At 41.0% G+C, this 23,809-nt stretch overlaps 1 protein-coding gene and 1 long non-coding RNA gene across 3 annotated transcripts in view; one reads left to right on the forward strand and one right to left on the reverse strand.

Annotated features, from left to right (window-relative positions):
• The window catches only part of grid2 (glutamate receptor, ionotropic, delta 2), a gene marked incomplete at both ends in the record, with an annotated part of 423,012 nt that overhangs the window by 182,458 nt on the left and 216,745 nt on the right, over positions 1–23,809 (reverse strand). The gene's annotated exons all lie outside the window — the stretch shown is intronic.
• LOC306778250 lies at positions 11,662–15,217 on the forward strand. Of its 2 annotated transcripts, XR_013772029.1 has the most exons (6): positions 11,662–11,883; positions 12,945–13,000; positions 13,080–13,296; positions 13,440–13,594; positions 13,728–13,821; positions 14,002–15,217. It is a non-coding gene; the product is annotated as an uncharacterized lncRNA (long non-coding RNA). The 2 variants fall into 2 exon arrangements; XR_013772030.1 differs by lacking the exon at positions 12,945–13,000 and having other exon boundaries at positions 11,847–11,883; positions 14,002–15,216.

A 23,809-nucleotide genomic window follows, 5' to 3' on the forward strand; every position in this document is an offset into this window, starting at 1 on the left:
AGCATCTTTACTCACCAGCCGTTCTCTCCCACATCTTATCCCTCAAGGCAACACAAACAACCACCTATCGTCTTTCCTGCCCCCACTCCAGCTATCTTTCCATTCATGGCCTCTTCATCACTCTATTTTTTTTTTTGCACACTTCTTTGCCTCTCACAATCTGCTCTTCCATTACTTTCACCCAGATGGACAATCACATGTTGCTCTTAGTTCTTGCCCCTTTTCTCTGGCCCTCGTCCATCTTGTTTCATCCGTCACTTCTGCTCCCATGCTGCTACTCACTGCGTCATTCACTGAATGCTAAGCACAAATCTTAGGTGTTTATTTCACTTCTAGCTGACTTAAAACTTGACACAGAGTCAGTGGGTAAAACAAAAACAAGTGGGTAAAACAAGTTTAAGAGGGCAATGTGTGACATCTGGCCAGAATTTAAGTTGAAAACATCCCAACTAACACGATCAACAGAATGTTACAGTGTTGACAATGGCATAATGACAAGATGTCTAAATTGTGTTGCAGAGACATGTGCTGAAATTAGCATTCTACCCAGCTAGATCTGTCCTGTCCGGTCATCCCCTCAGTCCAAAATGAGAGGATAAAGAAGTAGAGGTGCCCCAAGGGCTTGCAGTTGAATGTAAAGGGTCCGTGTACATTTGATAGTTTGTTTATTGGATTAAATCCATAGTGGTAGAAACGAGAAAACCACTCAGTTTTATTTTGCTGATCTGGTGGGGAGTCGGGATCAGACACCTGTTGATGGGGTTTGCGCTGGCTGAATTCAAGTTGCTACACAGCCGGAGCTGCAGCACAAGTCTAATTTTGCAAATTCTTGCCCTGCTGTTAAGTTGGCTTTTTTATGTAACTGATGAGAGTAAATTGAGATCGTATAGACTCAGTAGTGGAGGTGAAATGCTACCCCCTATTTGTTTGGAGCTCTGTGGCCAGTACAGTGAAGACAAAGACACAGATATACACACACACTCAAATGGTACAATGGCAAGAAAGCACAATCTAAACCACACACAGTCCGCTTCAACAGTATAATGCCACACACACCACTCTGTCGACACTGCAAAAACTAAGCTAGAGAAAAGAAAGAAAGTTAACAACAAAGAAAAGCTTGAGGAGACAGATTCATAATGCTGAGAAAAGCAGAATAAAACATGGTATGTGTGCATGTGTATGTGAGAGAGAGAGAGAACATGAGAGATATACAATATGACAACGTCTACTGTGTCAACTGTTTGTACGAAAACAACCGAATGAGTTGGATTTCAAAGTGGTTTGTGAGGATGAACAGTCAAATCGTGACGTGTGTGTTTGTCTGCGTATTAATAAGGCACAATGTGGTGTCTGCTTCCTGTAATTGCCTGTTGTTCAATCACATAGTTCAATCATTGCTGATTTAATTATGATTGGTGACTTTTAGGATGTACAAGTCACCCTTAAACTATATTCATTCATCTGTTCAAGATACATTCATTGCCTTGAACACCGAGCACATGTGGACAAAAAAGCCTAACGCACAAGATTAAAGACTTGCTGGAGCTGGTCCACTCAAAAAGGTATAGTTGGTTGGTTGGTTGGAGTTGTCAATCAAGTCAATTCTGTAATTAATTGGCAATACATTGTTTGGAACAATTCCCCCCTTTAGCTTTAGGAATAGCTAAAGGGTTATTTCAGGCAACCATTGATGTCGATGATTAATGAATGGAAGCTAAAGCAGTTTCAATCTCTCTGCCCATTGTGCAAGTCCACATTTTGAGGAATTCATTAAAGTGTAACAATATATGATTAAACTTCTCTAAGTCTCAGCATACTGCTTAGTCATGGTCATTCTTCTTCAAACCAATGAGCCCAGGATTCATCTTCTATCTACAGATCTACCTTCATGTTTGAGCAAAGGTACGTCTGTGGGTGTGTGGGGAGGTGCACCTGGGGACATATGTGCGTACATTAAGTATGAATTCATTTTGAGTCTGCACATGCACGCCTGCACTTCTCTGAATATTTGAGCCGAATAAGCCAGTCATGTATCATAAGCTACTTGATCTACTTTATTCCACATCCCTATTATAGCAGTCGTGCTAACTAACGCCTCATCCGCCTTGCTCTAGTCTAGCTGTAGCGCATTAGCTTAGCATCTTCAAGGCCTTTGGCAAATGGAAGGCTTTGCTAATCCTCTACTTATTTGGGCACTTTGGAGAATTAGTGTCCTCATCCCCCTCAACATCACACATTCTTAAGTCTGCAGGGGGCTTCTAAGCACTAGGCTCATTAATGCTCTTTGCTAACGACTTTGCGTTGCGTTAACCAAGCCCACTTTTACATCACTCTGAAGTGTGCAGCAGTTAAAGGAGAGTTTGACCTAAGAGGAACACACTTTGCTGTCGGTATGAAAGGTCTAAAGTATAATATATTTTGAAAGTAAGTCCTGCCCGAGTGAGTGTGAGTCCAAAGTTCCTTAAACCTTTTTTTAAACACTTTTAAGAACAACCACCGTTTACAGTGACTGCAGTTGGAGCGCAACAACACATTTGGTGTGTAGGAGTGCAAACATTTGGAGTTTTTCACCTAAACCGTAACCGCCTACTAAACAACACTCACACACCACCATCACCATCGTCATTCACACACCACCATCACCATCGTCATCTCCAGCCCACACACAAGCCCACTCACGCATGTGAACTAGGGGTGGGAATCACCAGAGATCCCGCGATACGATATTATCACGATACTTAGGTCACGATACGATATTATCACGATACTTAGGTCACGATACGATATTATCATGATACTTGGGTCACGATACGATATTATCACGATACTTGGGTCACGATGCTTGGGTCATCACGATACTGTTATCACGATACTGCAATATTATCACGATACTGCGATATATTACTTTTTTCAACTTCAAATGATGTCCCCAAAGGAAAACTGTGTCAACATGTTTTATCTAATAAGATAAAGGTTTCAGTCAGTTCATCTCACTTCAATCATTTTTACTGCAGCAGAATATGATTGTCAAGCAGACAGACTGACCAACAATGTCATAAATGTTGCATGAACCTGACAAACTGAACTGTTTGTATTACTACATAGTCCAACTTAACTAAATGCAAACGTGTGGACTCAGCATATGAACTATGACTTGTATAAGTAGGATATTAGAGTTCTATAACTCAGTATAACTTGCGATGCGTGGACGTCGAGGGCAGAGAGACAGTTATGCGCTGCACTCTCCCCATGAGCCGGCTACTGTTGGCAGATTTAACCCCGTTGTGAGGCCAGATGTCTCTATCTTTGTTTTGACCAACTTCCTACCAATCACGCTGACCCGGGACCTTTGCTGACCTCACCAGAAAATAACTCATTAACATCTAGTGAACTGAAAAAGTAATTGATTTGATGTTTCTAAAAACAAAATTTCGTTTTTAATTTTTAATTTCTTTTTTAAAACAGTTTATATAATAAAAGATCGATACTTGGCATCCGTGTATCGATACAATATCGCCACACAAAATATCGCGATACTATGCTGAATCGATTTTTACCCCCACCCCTAATGTGAACCCCTGCTGTGCATGAGCCGTATCGTGACTCATGATGAATCATTCGGGGGTCAATCGGGCTAATTTACATATTTACCTCTCTTGCCTCTTCATCGTTGTAGATGATTTCTGTGTTGTTGTTTTTTTTGTTAATGCAATGCTTGCTTGGTCAGAAACCCGTATGGGGAACTCAACGACGTCTAAGTATATAACCGCTACCTCGTCCCGGTCTTGTCTATGTTTACCGACACTTGTGATGCATGCTCAGCGCACATTGTACATGTGTTGTCTGCAACAGAGCATGTTATTGAGCCCTCTCTCCAGCTTGTCGGTCTGTCAGAAGAAATAGACTGCAAGCACTTCACCAGCACCCAGGTGTGACCGATTCATCTCTCTATCTGTGACTCTCCAAGCAGCTCTCCTCCCACCGCACACTCACACACACACACTTCATCACACTGATACCAATCCTCCAGTTTCTGTGGCCCAGTGACTGAGGACGGAAAAGGGAGGAAAGAGAAAGAGGTACTGTAGGATGCAGGGAAATCAATACCTGAAGAAAACCAATACAAGAGTGTCCGTATGCCTGTAGCTGTAAAACGCTTCTTGAGTAAGTTAGACACAAGAGACTTGGGCAACCGTTTTAAATAGAGGGAAACAACTCACTGTGAAAGTTGCCTTTCGACATTATTGTCCTCATGTCTATTGAATTGGTCTTTGTGTTCTTGCAGTGTTGTTGTTAAGGTTTAACTTTTTCGGTATTTGTTCTTTTACTGTGGAGTTTTCATGTTTTTGCTGTATTTTGATTGTATAGCAGCTGATGTTGTTTTTAATTGTCTTTTATGAATAAATATGGATTGGAGTGGACTGAATGATATAAAAGCCCTAATTTAATATCCCTTTACAATCACTGGGGTGGATTGGTTATCCGAAGCAAAAATGACAATATAATCAGGTGCAAATGACATAGACATGCAAAAAACATATTACACTGGTAGAGCAACATAGCTACCCTTTGTGCAATGTGCCAGAAGTACCAATCTCATGATAACAGTAGCTATGGCAGCTGCCTGCCTCATTATGTCACCTGTGTGGGTGGATTTTATGCTAAATGAGGGGTAAAAAGCATAACCACCAAAAGCACTATCTGCTATAAAGGGCATTGAATACTGTAAATTGCAAGTTCAATTTAGTAAAATTCATATGATTTTATAAAACAATGTAGGAAAAAACAAGTTATATCTGAATGGATTATTAAAGGGACAGTCGTCCCCCCCCCCCCCCCGAAATCAAAAAATCATATTTTTACTTGGGTTTTTCAACCAAATTATTTTAACGCTTTGAACACCACAAGCTGAGTGCCATATAGTCCCATTATTTAGAAGGCGGACATCTCTACGACCAATATCTGCAAAATGGTAGCTCACACCAAATACAATCTAGATTGATAAATAGCACAGTTAAGAGCAAACATCTGTATGGGATTTTGGGATGAACTGATCATTGAGAGCATCATAACTGTGAACTGTAAGTTTCTAACACCGAAACTTTCAAACAGATAAGTTAAATGACAAGCGGGCTTTGGTGAGTCTCCAAAATATCCAAAACTCTGAATGGAAATCCAACAATCCAACAATCTAAAATTAGGAAATGACTGCAGTTTAAACTAAGGGTATCGTCAATATGGCATATACCATTTTGATAAAAACAATATGGATTTAATTTGTTATACATTCAATGTTATCAAAATGACATTGAGAGACTTGAAGATGGAAAAAGCAGATTAGAAATGTATGCTGCTTGTGTCATCAATTAAATACCTAACAGAAGACATTGATCCATCAATCCTGTTAGGCCAATATTGTCTGCTTGTTGTTTTCCAACATTGCCCACATTTACGGTTCTTATGGTTTATATTGTCATCCAATAGCAATGCTAACAAAAGGCTATTTGTATGAGCTGGTTTTTTTTGCAAGCTTACCCGACAGGAACAAGGACAGCTCAATTTATGAGAGAAGTAACCCATTATGTAAAGCAATAAGCTGAATGAAATGGCATTGAGTGTATGCTGGCTGTAAGATGAGTACATAATCATAATCAAGTGTTTGGTTTCATCAGAAATCCACTGACAGAGACAGAGAGGAAGTGCTAGCCAGCGCCCACAGCACTGTCATAGCCAAGAGTGCATCTCCATGTCTAGAACTGTGTGTGTGTGTGTGTGAGTGACCTACTTGTGTCTGTGTATTGTTTCATGTATTGTTCCAGATCCACAGCTCCGAACTGCTGCCATGCATTGTGCCATACACGGCTAAGCACTGAGTGGCAGAGAGAGATGCTTGCTCACACCGCTGGCGGACTGAAAATATGCTCTGCTTTGTACACGCCTCCGTGTGTGTGTCTGTGTGGACCGTTGCTTCGCTGATATACATTCCTTGAGGGAATTAGCACTTGAATTAATGTGGTCAGGGAGGTAGAATGTGCAAAAGATAACATGCCCTTTACGACTTTGTTTCTCTTGAAATGTATCACTCTGAGTTCTCTGAATCTTGGCACTTCCTGTTGCCGAAAATACCAGACCGATGATTTCTCGCAAACACAATCTGATCTTATTCCTGCCCCCAGTGCGCCTCCCCACCATCCACACTGTTCCCATTAAATTGTAATGGACCCCCTTTGGTCCCTTCATCTTGTCACATTTAACATCATCTATTCCTAGCTAGCACTAGTCTTTGTGCCCTGGAGATGTATACATCCTCTCTTTCGTCCAGCCTATTTTTTTTTTGGTCTTCTCTATAACTGTCTGTACCTCCTCTGCTCATTCCCGTCAATGGCCACTCAATTCAGTACCCTTTACCACTCCATTTATCTACTTATTGCACCGCTGTTATCACACTCGCCAGATGAATGCCCCTTTCTCCCTTTTGTTAATCCCCATCTCTCTCTTTTTTCCTCTTTCTTGTAAATGTTCACGCTGCCACTCTCTCTACTTTCTCTCTTCCCCTTTTCCTTAAATAACCCTTTCTTTTTACCCATCATCATTCTTTCTCATCCATCTTTTGTATTCCTCCACTCCTCCATTCCCTCCCTGTCAACGGTATAATTCAATCCCTGGTGTTTAGCTCCCAGTGTTGTTGAGCACGGCAGATAAATGCCTGCGCTTCACACCGCCACGAGCTGATCACTCCCTCCTTCACCTTTTGCCGCCAATCCAGACTCAACTAAATCCTTCACTCCATTTTCTGAGATTGGTGCATGTATCATTGTGGCCTCCATCCATCTCTTCATCAGCTCGATTGTTTGTCAAATCCAATTAAACTCCACCATGTGAACTTTTACCTCTAGTGTCTACTTCACTCGCTCTTAATAATCTGCACATCTCCTTTCTTCATCCATCCACCCACCCACACCCTCCTTCCCTTATCTTATGCTTTAAAACCATTTCATCCAGAAGCAGCAATCCACAACAGTTACCTACACATCATGTGCATTTCACAGCAGATACGTGAAGAGCCAAGACGTAAGTAGAGCATCAGCTGCTGACACTCAAATATCAACATGCATGTCTTTGATGAACTGTGAAGAAAACCTGTAATGCACAATCGGGACAATGTTTGAATGGCAACAACCTCTCTTCCTTTGCATCAATTTGTCTTATATCTTTTGCTTCTCTTTGGTTCCCTCCATACCTAAAGTATCTGTTCCACATTTAAGGCCTTTTCACACCAAATCTTAAATCATTTCAGTCAAAAAGAAAGCGTTTTTCTTCTTTTTTCTTTACTTTCGTTTACAGTTTTCTCCTTCACAGAAGTGATCTGCAGAGGAAATAAGAAAAAAACATCTGAGCATAGACTACCTCCTCCTGTTCTCCATGGATTGGAAGAGAAGCTATGGCTTTCATGGAATTGTATGTGTTTTTCTCTCCATCTTTAGCATCAAATAGGCCTCTTTTTCTCCTAATGTTGATGCATATCGTACACGCACACACCGTCCACATCCTCCAGGTTGTCAGCACTTTTCTCTCGCTTTTCATGCTATCCTCCTTGCCATTCTAAATTGCCAGTGGCTCATGTTAGCAGCAGCTGTGAAATGATGGGACACAGATATGTATCGCACAACAAAGAAGGTGGTGAAGCAAACTAAAGGATCAGTGTGAAAGGCTTTGCATCTCTCCGGCTCACGGTGCAACAGTTTATCCTCTTTCTCATTTATTCTTTTTCACTCCATTCACCCTCAACTCCTCAACCCTCGAAAAGACCCGATGCTGTATAAATCTTTGTGTCCGAGGTCTGTCCGCTGTAAAGTAGAGGAGATGAACGTGTCCCCTCGGAAAATTCATAGCTCTTTTCTTCACAGCCCTCGTGCCTTTGCTGCTATTTCTTCACCCGGACAGCTTTACACCATTCTTCTTCTTCTCCTCCCAACACACTACACCTGCACTCCTTTTTAATTTCCACATCTCAAGCTTTAGTGGCATTTCTGGCCTTATAACAGATTCTAGTGTGGACCACTGTAAGCCGTTTCCCAAAAGGAGACGCAAACACTCGCGCGCAGCATGTTATTCTGCGTGTTCATACAGATTGACTGTTGCCTACCCCCGGTTTCGCTCGATTTTTCTCTCTCTATCTTTTTCATATTCTCTTTGTCAGCAAGGGTAATGACCCATTTGTCAATGTTTTAATCATATCAAGAAAATGGGTTGGTTGTTGTTCGCTGCTAATGGCTTAGTGTGTCTCTGTTTTCACTGCCTGTGTAAACAACAGATGTCATATTTTCCCACTTGGTGTCTCAATACTCGATTGCACTCAGGTGTGTGTGTGTGTGTGTGCATGTATTTCTGTTTGCCCATGAGTTTCCATGCCTGTGCGCGAACATCATCGCCAGACTATTATTTGAGAGCGATACTGTGGTTGTAGGCTGATGATTATTTTTGTATATAATTGAATGTGATGAGTAAAATGTAACTGTTTCTCAGCTGTTGGCACTTCCTACACTGGCTGGCTGATTGCCCTCCGTCACAAAATTTGGGACGGGACTGCGGATAATCAGCGAGCTATTCATCTCACCATCACACATAATATTTGATCCGATTTTGACAAAACGTTTGGGGGTGTCGCACCTCAATCACCACAAAATGTCACTGTGTAAACAGTGCAGTAATTGGCCTGATGTGATGGACTGTGGCATGTGTGTTTACTTCTAACTGATTGACCCGATGAAGAACTGTATTATTAATAATGGGAACCAACATGTGCTGATGTCTGAGAGCGTGGCTGTGTGTGTGTGTGTGTTATTCCACACGCAAGTTGTACCAACACCCAGGACTAGTGAGTTTAATATAACCCATACCAAACATAACATTCAGAAGTGTTTCCACCATTTACCAGTAAAATACATTCCCCAGTGCTATAGCGGGGAGACAGCACCATGTTGAGTGATGGAACAACTTCATTAGCTGCAGCTGTATACCGAGATATGGAGGAGACGGGGAGGAAATGGATGGATCGAGTTAGAAATGGTGAGGAATAAGAGGAACACAAAAAGGAAAGGGACTTTTTGTTGGTCTATAGAGAGTAAGTTAGGGATGTGCATTTCAGAAGAATGGAGAATTGGAGATTGGAGAGAGGAACAGAGAGATTCGTTAATCGACATATCTCAGTAAAGACCAAGGAAATGAAGGAAGGGTAAGAGCCTGTGGAGACGGACGCAGACATATGCAAATCAGCGGGACGGGGAGAGGGTGAAGGCAATAAAAGGAGGGAGGGAATGAGAGATGGATGAATTATGGAGAGAATACGGGGAACTCCGTAATTATACACGACTCTATCAGAGTAACTTCGATGAGAGAAGAAAGTGGCTGCTCGCTCACTGACAGAGGTGGGAACAGAGGGAGAAACAATAGGGCAGTGGCGGCTGGTCAATAGAGGGCCATGGGGCATGGCCACACCATGAGCCACACAAAAAAAAAAAAAAAAATTATAATAATCATAAATTATACAAATTGTCAATATTTGTGTTTTTGAACAATGGAATGTACCCAGTAATGTGTGTAAAATATGATATCTGCGCAAAATATATGCTTTTCCTGCTCGTCCTCTCAGCCTGTGTGCTCTCTGCTCGTGCTCTCTGTCTGTGTGCACGACACTCTGAGAACGCGCAGCTTGGGGGGCCTGATCGTTTTGGCCCAAAAGAGGCGGGTCTATGAAGCAGTTTAGCCAATTGCTGATTCAAGATATAAATGAGTGACATACAATTTAGCCAATCAGCGCCCTCAAATAGATTCAGCTATGGGCCAGAACGATCAGGCCCCCCTCGCTGCGCGTTCTCGTCAGGAGAAGTCTCTACAGGCGCCGAGCCAGCGCGAGCACTCCTCCTACAAGACCCGTTTGAGAGGAGAACTTTGCCGGAGATTCTGCAGCCAAAGAGCTGATATCAGATCAGCCTGACCTCACAATCAGACAGCAGACTACATGCGGAGCTTCACTACTTCGTACAAGTCAGTCACTCAACTTCCTTTCTTCCTAAAAGTACGCTGATTACTTCGACATACCATACGTATCCACAGGTTATCCACAACTTAATCCACGTAGATCGTTCCATTTAACACATTTCCTAACACGGTCGGAAAACTGTGCGGCTCCATACTGCCTCAGATATTACTCACCACTGTCAGTAACTGTCACAGTGTCCTTAAAGTGACAGTTGTCTGTCACTTACATGTATTTCTTACTATAACAAATTATAACGACAGCCTTGTAACATTCAAAGTAGAAACAGAAGTGATTACAGTTAAACATGTAAATACAAGTGAATATTTAACATCACATTGAATTTGGCTCCTACAGATGTTAAATGAACAGTGAAAACTCATCATGGCTTAATTGAACATCAGTATTCATAATTACACTTCATGTTTACTTCTCCTGATCTTTACCTCCTAGAACAAGGTCCATAGGGGCATCTCAATAAATAAACATATTATATTATATTAATGTTATTTAGTGCTTTTTTCATGTTGGAATAAATGTTACATTTTTAACTGCCAAGTAATAATGCGTGTTTGATTCAAATTTTTTTTTTGCATGAAATCATACTGGGATGTTTGCTGAAATTGATTGGATGGCCCTACCTAGAACATTTTCCACCAGCCGCCACTGCAATAGGGAGCAGTTGATATGCTCGTAATGGAAGGTTAGGGTGATTAAACCAAAATGAATTAATTTAATGATTTCAGCAGAAATATTCTTTGCATTGAGAAGCGTGAGGAGGAGCTCACACGATAGGATTCATGCCCATAGAGGAAACTGAGACACCAGCTATTGCATATTTTGTTTGCTCTACACAGAATTCACCGATAAGTTCTCATGATTGCTTCAGAGGCATCGTCCCAAATATCTTTTGCTCCAAGCTTATTTGGGAAACGTTTTACATTTTTTTTCCCAATTACCCTTACTCCTCAAAATCATACATATATTACTGGAATGAGAAATGCTTGAACTTATGTACTTACATATGTAAAGACAGACTTATTAAAAAGCTTATCAGGTATTACTACCCTCGGCACATGTTGCTGCAGTAGGTTATCATATGCTGTCATTTTTAATTGAAAAAGAAGGAACCTGAACTCATAAGCAATGAGGTTAGTTGGGATATGATGACACACACACACACACACACTCACAGTGCTGATGCATCCAGCTGCCAATGGCTGCTTGTATCAAATTCCAAATCCTGGAGTTGGCTCACAAGACTGTGAATGAATCTGTTGCCCCTTTCCTCCAGGCAACTCTCCAGCAACGCATGCCAGCCAGTGTCTTGTGCTCTGTAACTACAAACACATTTGCTCTCTTTTCCTTATGCTGGGCTGGTTAGCAGTCAGCGCAGTAGCAACTATTTCATCTCATAGCATTCTATTGGTGCAATGACCTTCTAAACTCATTCAAATACTCGTCTCCATCTTCCCCAACAGGGTGAAAACTGTTTTCAGGAGTATCTTGCGACACCCTTGTCCAATTAATAAATGAACGCTGTCCTCTACACTCAAAAAAACGATTCAAGCCCTTCTTAAAGGTGACACATTTAAATCGTGTTTGATTAATTTAAATATATCAAGTTAAAAAATGAACACATTTATATTTAATGGGTCTAACATAAAATGCATGAATACTTTCATTTATTAGATTTATTTAGGTTGGATGGTGTGTATCAACTCAAAATAAATGTGTTTGGTTGGGGGACTACCCCTTGCGCCTGTACCAGATCACGTGCTCTCAGTGTCTTTCCCCCCTTTCTGACTGCAGCAAGATTCAAACCGACCGTCCATTCTTTGGTAAGTAACTTTATATATTTTGTTGTAGTAGTTTAGACTGTACCTCGCTGTCAATGAAGGCTTCCATTCTGTAATAATGACCACAATGTGTGGAACAGACGTGATAACTTAGCCACACGACTGTTCCGTTTTTAATAAGATCGAAGGCAACACAGGCTAGCTAGCAAGCTAGGTAGCCAACGTGGTTTGCATTATAGAGCAGACCAGAGATCAGGGTACTGTCATTAATACGGCTTGGACGCAGCGCCGAAGGCTTCCTTATGAACTGTATGCACTAAAAAACAGTAGGAGAGCAGTTAAACGAGCAGACTACGGTCTCCCACTCTCCAGCGCCATAATGTCGGCAGGCAGAGCAGGCCGCAGAAGGCCACTCTCTCTAGTAGTGGGCGTTCAGTTGTAGTGGGTTTAGCCACGTTTTCGTCACTGAAAAATGTTTAATATGAATAAATCATGAGCTCATAAAACCGCTGAATTCCTCTCACTCGCGCGGGCACCTGATGCATGAACACACGGAAGTCAGCGGCGTTTTAGCGCAGCAGCCATAGAAATAGAACGAGCGTAGAACGGACATTCCCATTCAAACCGATGTAACTGGATCAGAGCAGCGGCAGTTTGTACGTGTACCGTCGTCATTGTGAAGAACTGATCGATGTAGCGGGCTAACTTTTCTGTTATACTACGGTCAATGCGCAGTGTTGAGCACTATTTTCTTTTGAACGAGTAAAACGACCAAGACAAACATCGATGTCCGTTCTACTCATTGTATTTCTATGACCTTACACCGTGTGAACGCAGGCAGGAGTGCGAATGAGTTTTCAAGGCAAACAGTTTGATATTTTATTAAAATGACTGTCTTAATCTTATTTAACACGCTTGCATGATTTGATTACTGTTGTATGTAGCTTTAGTGTTGCTGTAAAAGGTGAATTGCTAGTCTATTCTAAATGGTAACATTATATCTGTGAGTGCTCTAAAGCACTTTTGACTTGACTTTGTTTTATGTGAACTTTGGATTATTCCAGCCTTTCCCTCCACAAATACATTCATCTCATCTTTTGCAGTTTGATCAGCATTACCAAGCTTCTTGAGGCAACCTCCTAATGATAGCACGTAATAGGTTATATGCTCGATGCAAGCTGATCTCTCATTGTTATTTGTTCAGTTTGATATATACTAATTATCTTTATTCTCTTTAGGACTCTGCATGTGGCAGTGTAAAGAATGCAGTTTGGAACTAGCTAGCAGGTATTTCTTGTTGCATGGGCATTGTAGGGGCAGTTATCGCTATACATGTCCATACATTGCCCATGTACATTTAATACATGGAGTAAGCTTCTAAATCACACATGCTGAACTGCACATTCAACCAGAGATTGTGGAGCAGAGGCCCCTTCCCTGTTCCAGCAAAGTTAAGTAAGTAAATGTGTGTTTCTATGTGTTTACCATTTTGATGATTAATGGCTTCACAATCGCAATTTGAATCTAATAATCCCACATAATGTGATAGTAATTATAATAAACAAGTAACAAACAGCTGTATTTTGTTTGTTATTCAGGTCAATGCAGAGTTCCTGCTGATCACCACCAAGCCATTTCAATCAAAGTTCATGTCACAGCTGGACCTCTTCTCAGACTCCCTGATACAGGGCTTAAAGAGCAAAGGAGGTGTGAAGGAGAAAAGGTCAAGGATGTCCTGACCATCAATGATTTGGTTAGTACATATGTATACAATATTAGTTTCACTGTATTGGGGTGGTTATTGTAATATTTTCTTGTCCATATCTGCTTTTTTAAAAACATTTGATGAATAGTAAATGGCCTGCTTTTATTCTGCTTTTATCCAGAACCTTTAGTGTGATGACATCAACACCAAAAGGGAAGGGCATCTGAGAAGCCTGTCATCTACCTCAATGAAGATCCAGACTCTTTATCAATCTGGTAAGTTTATCGCAATATGTTTCCCATGTAGCGTCAAAGTGTTACCCACATATATATATATATATATATATATATATATATATATATATATATATATATATACACACACACACACACACACATGTTTGTGGATTAATCACAAGTTTAAACACAAGTTTTCTGTGTTTGTGTTGTTGTCAGGCTTCCGCCGCTGAGGATGCAGTGAGGGACATCGCATTCACTGTCATAAGGATTTACATGATCCAAAGAGATTGGGAGCCAGAGGACGTGGGACTTGATCAACTGCATTAAAGTCCTGAACAACGTAGACGGTGTCATCATGGCGTTCATCATGATTTGGGCTAATTTGTGCCCTTAATCTAAGCTTTCCAGACAACTTCAAGTACATCTTTGAGCTTCTCCAGAAGGTCATAATGAATTTGGATGGGCACAAGCTGAATTCTAAGATACAGGAGCTGAAAATCAAGATGTTTGCACAAGAGGTGAACACCAAGTGACAAAGCCAAAGAACCTTGTCAGATCTTTTGGATGTTTTCTACTTTCATCTTCCGCCCAGTCAACGACAATCCATGACCTCATGGATGTTTTCCTGGTTCTGACATTTTGAAAAAATTGACTAAGCTGCACAGAGGCAAGCCAGAGACTGTAAATTACGGAACTTTTACATGTCACTGCAAGCTTGGTTAAGTGTTTACCCGCAGAAAGTTTTGCCCAATTCACCTCCACATCCCAACTCGAGTGTGATTACGCTTGAACGTCAACTTGCACGTCCATTTTCCTCGTTGTCTGATTGAATGACTCTCTACTCGAGTTGAAATGGACCCTAACACGGTTCAATACGCTGTAACTTCCATTGACTATGAGTAGCCTTGTTATTTATAATCTATAAGTTTTAGTTTGTGGATGTTTTGTGATTTTACTGTTGTAGCCCAAAAGTGGTCCAAGTTGCCTGTTTCTGCACATGATAACACATCATCGGCTATTCTTCAGTGTAAAGGAGTCCTTTTGTACGACCATCTGTACTGGTAGGAAAGAAAACAGCTGTATTGCTCTTGACAAACCAAAGTAGTGGGAATTTAGCACTTGCAATAGTGGTTGTACATATCGATTGCAGGAAGTTTTGTGCTTTTTGGAAATGATAGTTTATGGTGAGTGACTACACTGCAGTGCAATGATATTCCCTGTTTGGAGAGCAGTGCATAGCCTCCACCCTCATGGCGTCTTTGTTTGTGGCGCCAAGGGATTTGGGATAGCTTGGTATTTATTTGTCACCAGTTGTGGAGCTGTTACAAGACTACTGTTTTAATATTTAAAAACGATGAAAGATGCACTGTATAGATCATTTTGGAATTTTTTTGCTATCCTTTTCTGATCAGTGTTTTTGTAAAAAAACAAACAAATTATATTTAAAAAATGAAATGCAGGCTCTAGAATCATGGATGGTCAGATTTGTACCATATTTAATGTATTTAAGCATTTTCAATAAAAAACACTTGAACTAGGTTTTGTCTCGTGTCTTAATTGGGGGTCAAATAAAAAAAAGTTTTTTACCTGATTAATTAATTTCCAATGAATTGTACTATATTGAGTTGGACTAACACAAATCAATTTCATTTCATGAATGGTATTTTTTTATTTAGGTTGTATTTGATAAAATTGAGTCGGACTAACTCAATTTAATTATATTGCATGGATGTTTTTAGTTTAAGTTAGGTTTAACTATATTTCCTCGGTGGAAAACCTGCCCACAATTTAATTGAGTTCATCCAATGAATTATTTTTTTGAGTGTACTCAGTCTTACACAAAAGTTTTTCTCCTATTCTGTTATTTCCCAGGATTACACTCTTACATGATTGTTGTTTGTGTATATAAAAAGGGCAGAATAACCCAGACCTTTCCTGTCCTACAAATGTAATCTTGTAATATTGCTATAATATTGAGATATAATATAATATCTCAGTACACACTGAGAGAGTGTACCTGACCACATCGGCTAAATGCATACATGCTTATGTAAATGTGGCCTTTCAACATATCACCTGCATCTCCTAGCCTTAGTTCCAACATAGAATACACCTGATAAGGTGTTGTTTTTTACATGGTAGCCTTCAACATGCAACAAACTCAGAGCTCATGCAACTTTAAAGAAGTGTGTGGCTGTGGATATTCCACCTGACAGTTTATACTGTGTGCAAGTGTTTAAGTACGTTAGTGCGCACATGTGCGTGTGTGTGTGGGAGAAAGCACAGGAGGATCGGGGTACTTATTGCAACTCTGGAGCCTCGTATACCAACACTGTCCAAATGAACAACTGACCACAAGTGTGTGGGTAGCAGTAAGTGAAAGTCACCATTATCAGCTGGCAAACACAGACGGCTAATTTGACGGATTCACAGAGAGTATGTAAACTGCCATATTATGCACAATCAATACATTGTGATAACAGATCAATTGCGAATTAATATTTGCTAATCTAAAATCCATTATGTCAGCAGGACAGTCAACAGTATTGACCCGGCTACCTACGAAACATATATTGATTACTGAGAACTTTAAATGTGTGGTAAAGTACAACAACATGCTGTTTTTTTACATTTAATGACAGATGAAGGACTGAATACAATTATCTCAATCAGCCTTGTTTAAGTAAGATTTAGCCTGTTTTCACAATGTTAATTGATGATGACCTTTAGTTTATGATATTAATGGTATACTCGTTGGGCTTCCCTCTCAAACCTTCTTGATACCAAAGGCACAGTTTGAGTCCGCATGGAGCCACATATTGTATACTCAAACTACAAAATGTTCTCATTGGCACTTGCGATACAAGCATCCCCGATTGGCATCTATGAGAGATCAGACAGAGGTGAGGACCAAGCGGTGGAAAGGTTATTTCAGGTCATAACATTACTCAACCTGCCCATGCCGAAAAGAGGGAAGAAGAAAGGGCTTTGAAGTGCTTGTGCTTAGCCAAAGGCTACGAACACTTTTTTGTTTTACAGAAGTGCCAGATGGAGGGAGAGAGGGGAGGACAAGGAAAGACAACTGACAGTGGAGCTGTGGTGTGAGGGGAGAAAAGAAAGAGAGAGATTAAGGCAGCTTGACATGTATAAGGTTAGACAGAGGGAGAGATGCACACACATCGAGATACAAAGAGACAGAGAAAAAGAGCAGAGACAGTGAAGAAGACAGCGGGGAGGGAAAAAAGAGATGAAAGAGCGACAGTATCTCAGTAATGACAGATACAGAAGAGACAGATAAAGAGATTCATGTTTTCTCTGATGCATTCCAATTCTATTTGGACGCTCTTGCAAGACTGTCGATGCGGCATTCATGCCAAAAAAAGCATATTGAATTGAACTGAATCGTCCCCACTCTGGCAGACAGGCAGCACTGCGACTCGCCCAGCCGCTAAAATCATGAGCAGAAATGGACGACTGCTACGAACTTGTGTGTCCATAACGCTGCATTGCAATAAATGATGAAAGGCATGTGTTGCCGTGTGACTTTTTCACTGTGACGCTCTTAAGAGAAGGAAGACTGCTCGCAGGTCTGCTTCAGTGCACCACAATGTCTTTCTAAACTACAGTTTACAGATCTTTCTTTTATTTGGCCGTGTTTGTGTGTCTCTCCGTATACGCCGCTGTGCGCGCCATATGACAGATGGCGAGCCCCCTGTGAAGACCTAGAGAGGAGGCAGGGGACTGATGTGTTTCAAGTTGAAAAGCGACAGCCGAATCTGTACAAAGTACTCAGTGAAGCCCCTCTGCTGTCAGTCTGTTGATCCATAATTGAATGAGCAAGTGTTTACAGCCAATCACGCAGCACGAAAACATTAACAAACAGACACGCTTTGTGTTTTTTTTGGGGTTGTTTTTGATAAATATCCACTTTCAATAAAGTAGCTGTCAGCTTTGGCGTTAATGATGGTAACGTAAATCTGTTATGATCAGTGCGATAGCTTTCGGCTTGTTGAACGGCTCGGAGCCCGTAAAGGTCTTTAGCCGACAGTAGTCTGTTTTCTTCTATACTGTCTGCTGGAATAGTACTGAATTGTTCAGCGGCACATGTCATTCATTTTTACAATGAAAAAAAAAGTGACCCTGTGCTTCAGAGTTCAATGAGTGGTCGAAGGGTGTTTCACTATTGTGCATGTGCTTGTGTGCCAGCACAAGGTGCATTGTTGCTGCAGGAACACGCCTACATCAGTGCCGTGTACAATATATGTCAATTTGAATGGTTTGAGATTTCGGTCATTTTGACGGAGATGCCTTTAAATAAACATGGTCTGCTAATGTGTTTATGTTACAGAGCAGAATATTGTATCTAAAAGGCATAGTGCATATTTATTCCAGCCTGCTGTAACAAAAGGGGAACTGTATGTGAGTGGGTGTCTAAAGCATGCCAAACAATGAGTGGATTATGCATTAGTGTTCCCAAATGTACCTGTGTATATATCTATGGGCTTGTTCGTGGCTGTATAGTTTCGGGAAATGTTAATTGCGTTGAGCGAGTGTGCTTGTGTGGGAGGGACACAGAGAGACGGGGACAGAAACTGAGAAAAAGAAGAAGTTGAGTGTGCCAAATAGAATACCCAATTCAATAGAAGAAGTTGTTCGGTATCTGTTTTGTGTTACCTGAGAGACTTTTCGACATCCAGAACCAGCAGCGATGTCTACATTCATACAGTCAGCTGTATGCAATTATCAGTGCTCAAGTGAGTGATACATTGGGTGACAGTGAGTGCCTTCACCATCTTTAGCCTCGCCTCTGCTTGTTCCTTAGTGTGTGGAATCACTTGTGTTAAGCAAAATATGATAATAACACTATTTATATTGTTATATGTACAAACAATATAGTGAAATCAATATTCTGACTTTGCTGGCTTGATCACAAACATGGTCTCTTTCTGGTTTAGTGTTTACCTCAAAAGGCATCCATTAAAACCCAATATTCTCAAGAAGCTGTTGATAGCACTTACACACATTTAGTGACCACTAACAGTGGAGACGAATTGTCAGCAAGCAGTGGGCAAATGTGTCCGCAATGGAAACAGACATTGAATAATAGTTTCAGTAACTAACTGCTGTTGAACCGTAAATAACAACAATGTTTTCACAGGTTGAGGTTATATCTGACTTATACTTGTTCCTTAGATAACAGTAACTAGTAACAACAATAGGAGACGCTTCAACACAATGGCAACAATAACAGCTTTTAGCGCTGTGCAGCTGAGTGGCACGAACAGCCGGGGGGAGGCGGGACAACAGACGGACTACCTCAGAGAGTCACACTGCTAGAAACACAAACGGTCGCTCACACACAGATAAGCAAACACACTCACATGCCAATTCGTGACAACTATTGTAATTGCATCTCATAAGGACAACAAAGACTCATTAAAAATGGAATGAAAAAAAGAGTCCACATCCACCATACTGTATCTCGACAGAGAAAAACACATTTTCTTTTATTGGCGCTTTATTTCTAAAAACAATAATTTCAATTTGACGTGTTTACCAAAACACTGATTGCTTTAATGAGCGGCACATTGTTGAGTGGTTGTTTATGTGAGCCCCCATTGGAAATTAGTTGACTTTCAGACTCAAACTTTGATTGGAAATGCTGTCTTGCTGGAACATCCCTCTAGCAGAACTGATTTTGGAATTAAGTCAGATTTTAGTGAAAGTTTATATATTGCCTATGTACTCTAAAACTTTTTCTAGTGGCTTTGTTAAAGAAGTGCTGAGGCAATTGCTGTTCGGAAATGAATCAAGCAAACAATTGCCTGGGACAATATGGGAAGATAATTAAATATTTGACATTAATTAATTAATCACAACACAATTAACAAAACCAATCACATAGCCATTGCCTAATATTGTGGTTATTAATAGTTGTATATAAATCATTTCCATCCTCTTTGGATTTCTAAACAAATAGGTCATTATCGGGTGTGTCAGGATCCAGGATCCCTGTCTGACCCGTTGTGTGTTTCCCCTGATCTCCTCTCCTCAGGTGTCCTGTCATTCCCCTGTTTGTTATTGTGTGCCATGTGCTCTGTGTTTGTCCTCTGCCTCCAGACACCTCCCATGGCCACACCCTTGATTGTGCACAGCTGAGGACACTCCAGGCGATCACCTCCTGCAGCCTGACACACCAGACTCAGGTCCCACTAATGAGTCTCCTGTCTCTATATAAACTCTGGTCCTGCAGTCTGCGGTTGTCAGGTCGTACCGTCTTTCACCCGCTTCAACCCCGTGGCATCCTCTGCCCGCCTTGTGTTACACGGATTACACACGCCGTCAAGCTGCCAGCTCTCCGGTGTCGAGCCACGGGACTCACACCTTCGATCTGCCTACTCTGGTGTCGGACCACGGGCTCCACACCTTCCTCTCTTTAGTCAGGCTAAATAAAACCTGTTTCCATTGACTTCTGTCTCCTGTGGTCTTGCGTTTGGGTCCTACCTGTGAACTCCCATGACAGGGTGGTTATTGCCATTGCCATTGTATACAACTTTATTAAAAATAAAGGACAACAAACAATTTGACAGAGCAATTAAAAGCAAAATTCTGGAATAATTAACAAATCATCCAAAGAAAATTTGCAAATTCAAAACCACACCTTTGCTTTGAAGCACATTTCAATTCATGATGATTTTTATCTTCATTTCTTGGTTTTTAATTATTGGCATAATTAGAGTCTGTAAAAATGACCATTTCCATTTGAATGTCCTCGCCGTCCACCTTACACTATCAAAGATCAAAAATAAAAAATATTGTTGTCTTTGTTATATGCTCAGTAAGCTCATCGAAGGCACACTGCAGATCATATTTGACAGGTGTCCAAGGCATTCTCTCACGATGAACCACAACACGGCAATCAGAAGCATGAAGGAAACGTGCCACAGTCTAAGCTATCAAAATGAACAGCGCCAAGATGAAGAAAACACACAATCATTCTGTGGTAATGTACAAAACTAGAGCCCTAGCACATTCTCATGACTGTTCCTACAGAGGTTGTGGCTGAGAAGGGATTATAAATAAAACATGCATTCATCCAGCTGAGCTTCTGTTTGTCTATTGGTGTTTCACCTACGATGGCCTGTTAGTTTAACTGATGCAAATGCATCTTGCTTCTCACACATGTATGCATGCATGTGATTGAGTCTGTGTCTGCAAATCTGTAATGTCAGTGAGCTTGTGTCATATGTGGGGTGGAGGGTGAGGGGGGTTGGGACACAATGACTGTACCGACTGTGCTTTTAAGGACACATCCTAATTTGTCACGGCAATATCTTGTGCAAGCAGATTGTACACGCCACTTAAGTCACTACGATGCATACATTAAATAAAGATCAGAGAGATATATACTGCCCTTTTACAAGTATGCATACCCAGAGAGACATGGACACATATAACATGATTAGAAAATAATCACACTGCCCATGCACACGCACACAAAAAAACCCCATCAGTGGATAGACGGAGTTTACTTCGTCGATAACGGAATGATCAACGCTTGCGTGCCCCTCCACTACTATCTGTTGCTGCGTAGCAACACATTTTTCCGTCAGCATCGCCGTGTCCTAAGGACATAAACATATCTTGCATTTTAAACATCAAACATTGGCGGGGGACCAAATCTACATAATCAGTCAAAACGAAAACCCAAATGGACCATGTGGCAAAGAACAACAGCGTTTGAATCCCAATATACAATGCGAATGTCATGCCGGAGAATATTGGAGTGACCTCACATTTTTCAACACGCTGGTTTACATTCACTCAGCTCCATTCATTCTCAGCTAAAAGGGTCACAGTAGGTCTCTAATGTAACAGTGATCGCCTCTCTTGGGATAATTGTGGCCACCATTTTTCAGAGTGCATCTAGTAAGTATGTGTATCGTCCAAAAGAATGGGCAGTAAGGTGTTTTGCCCGGAACGTGTTTCCTCTCTTAGACAAGCATATCTAAATATCTATTGGCGTATTGCATAAACTGCTGGAAACAGGGCAAGTGGAAGAAACACAAACACAAACACAAACACATATCATCCTTTGTGGGAGAAAAAAAGAATAAAGGCAGGGTAATGCCATTCAGATTAACTGGGATATAAGTACAATTTACAATTTCGGAAGTTCACTTCATGCTTGTTCACTTAAGGAAAAGTAAATCTAAAATGCATGACATAAACTATTTGAATTTTTGAAGAGATTTTGAATTTTCTTTTTGAAAATGGAAGGCCAAAGACATTAACATAATGCCATGGTCGTATAATGTTGTGTATTTTAGGCAGCATCACTATAATATTTGAGCCTTTTTTGTAGCTTGAAGTAGCTTGAAGTATAAAAACTAGTACATGTCATGCATATTATGCACGATATTCAGTTGGATGATTTATCCTTTTGTTCTTGCCTCCAGCACCATTCACTTGAGATTATCAAGTTTGTCATATTCAACATAGCAAATGTGGGGTGTGTGCAAGTCCATGCTGTTTGTGTGTGAGTACTGATCAAAAACATCCTGCTTGATATGCTTTATCATATATAATCACAATATTATGTGTCCCCTGTAAAACTTAAGTTTACAGTCCACCTTTTTTAGTTTTATATTTTTGTGTGTGTGTGTGTGTGTGATCTAGTGAAGGATATTGTATGCCAGAGTACACACTTAGACCCACACTTAGAGTACTTACCTACCCAAAGTCCTGACCCATCTGACCATTTTTCACGTTTTTCTATCTTCTCCCTGTTCTTCTGCTCTAAGCCTCCTTCCTTCTTTTCTCCACCGCTCTTATTCCACACCGTTTTCATCCCTTTCCTCTATCTAACACTGTAACTGTTGTCTGTTTCCTCTCTGCCACCTGTCTGTCCCCCTGCCTAAAATCTCTCCTCTATAATCTCCCTCCCACTCGCTCCTCTCTTCTGCTCCGCTCTGTGCCGAAACCGGGCAGATGCTGAGGTTTAATGTTTCAATTCTGCTGGCTGTCAGCCCTTCAATCTCTTTGATACTTATACACCTAGTCCCATCGAAGACACTGTGATCCAATTTGGGCAAGCTGGCGTTCCCTCAGACAGACAGGGGTTTGTGAGGTGACACGGTTCTACCCCTGTGCTGTTTGAGGGTCTTGGCATGTTTTTTCGGGTGCATGCTATTCATTTCACTGCATGCATGTGTGTCGTTGCGTTGGAGGGAGGGCAGGGACACAAAGACTAAAAGAGATAGATTTGTCATTTGGCAGGACAAAATGTCGAGTGCACACGAGCACAAGCGGCACCTAAAAATACACACACTACGAAATACACATGCAATTAAAGCTGCCAGTTTAAGGAGCGCAATGCTAGAAATGTTTACCAGAGAAGCGAGAACAACACTGGAGCAGACCAGCACAAACTAATCTCGAGACGGGGTTGGAACAGAATCAATATACTACAGGATATTGTTAATAGGAGGAATACTTTAGGTGGAGCTGGGAGGAACTCCAGCAGTAGCTAATCAATCAAAACCACTCCTCAAATCGCCTTTAAGACTCCCCAGCATGGCACAGTGACAGTTTTGTAATCGACCACGAGGAGAGTGCAGGCCAGATTATAAGAGGAAGTTAATGTTCTTGTCCAAGAAGTGCACAGTTCCAAGATGCAAATATATCAATATTTAGAAATATCGCACCATGGATATGAATGCAAAGCAGGCTATAGTTATTCTGCTAGGGGCAGATAATGCCCATTACAAAGATAAATGTCATTTTAAGAGACAAATGAAACCCCTACAGCTGTGTTTCTAATGATGAATAATGCACACAAGTGATTTTTAAATAAAATGGTATGCATGCAGCCACTTTGCGAAACAAAATGTGTTTGGTACTTTACATTATTTAATTGTGTTCATCATGTAGAAAAATAATGGAAACAAAGTCTAACCATACTGCAGGTGAGTTGGCCTTCCAGGTTTTTTTTGTTGTGTTTCGTTTACTAAACAGAAGACTG

This window comes from Melanostigma gelatinosum, assembly GCF_949748355.1.
Source record: "Melanostigma gelatinosum genome assembly, chromosome: 6".
Lineage (NCBI taxonomy): Eukaryota > Metazoa > Chordata > Actinopteri > Perciformes > Zoarcidae > Melanostigma > Melanostigma gelatinosum.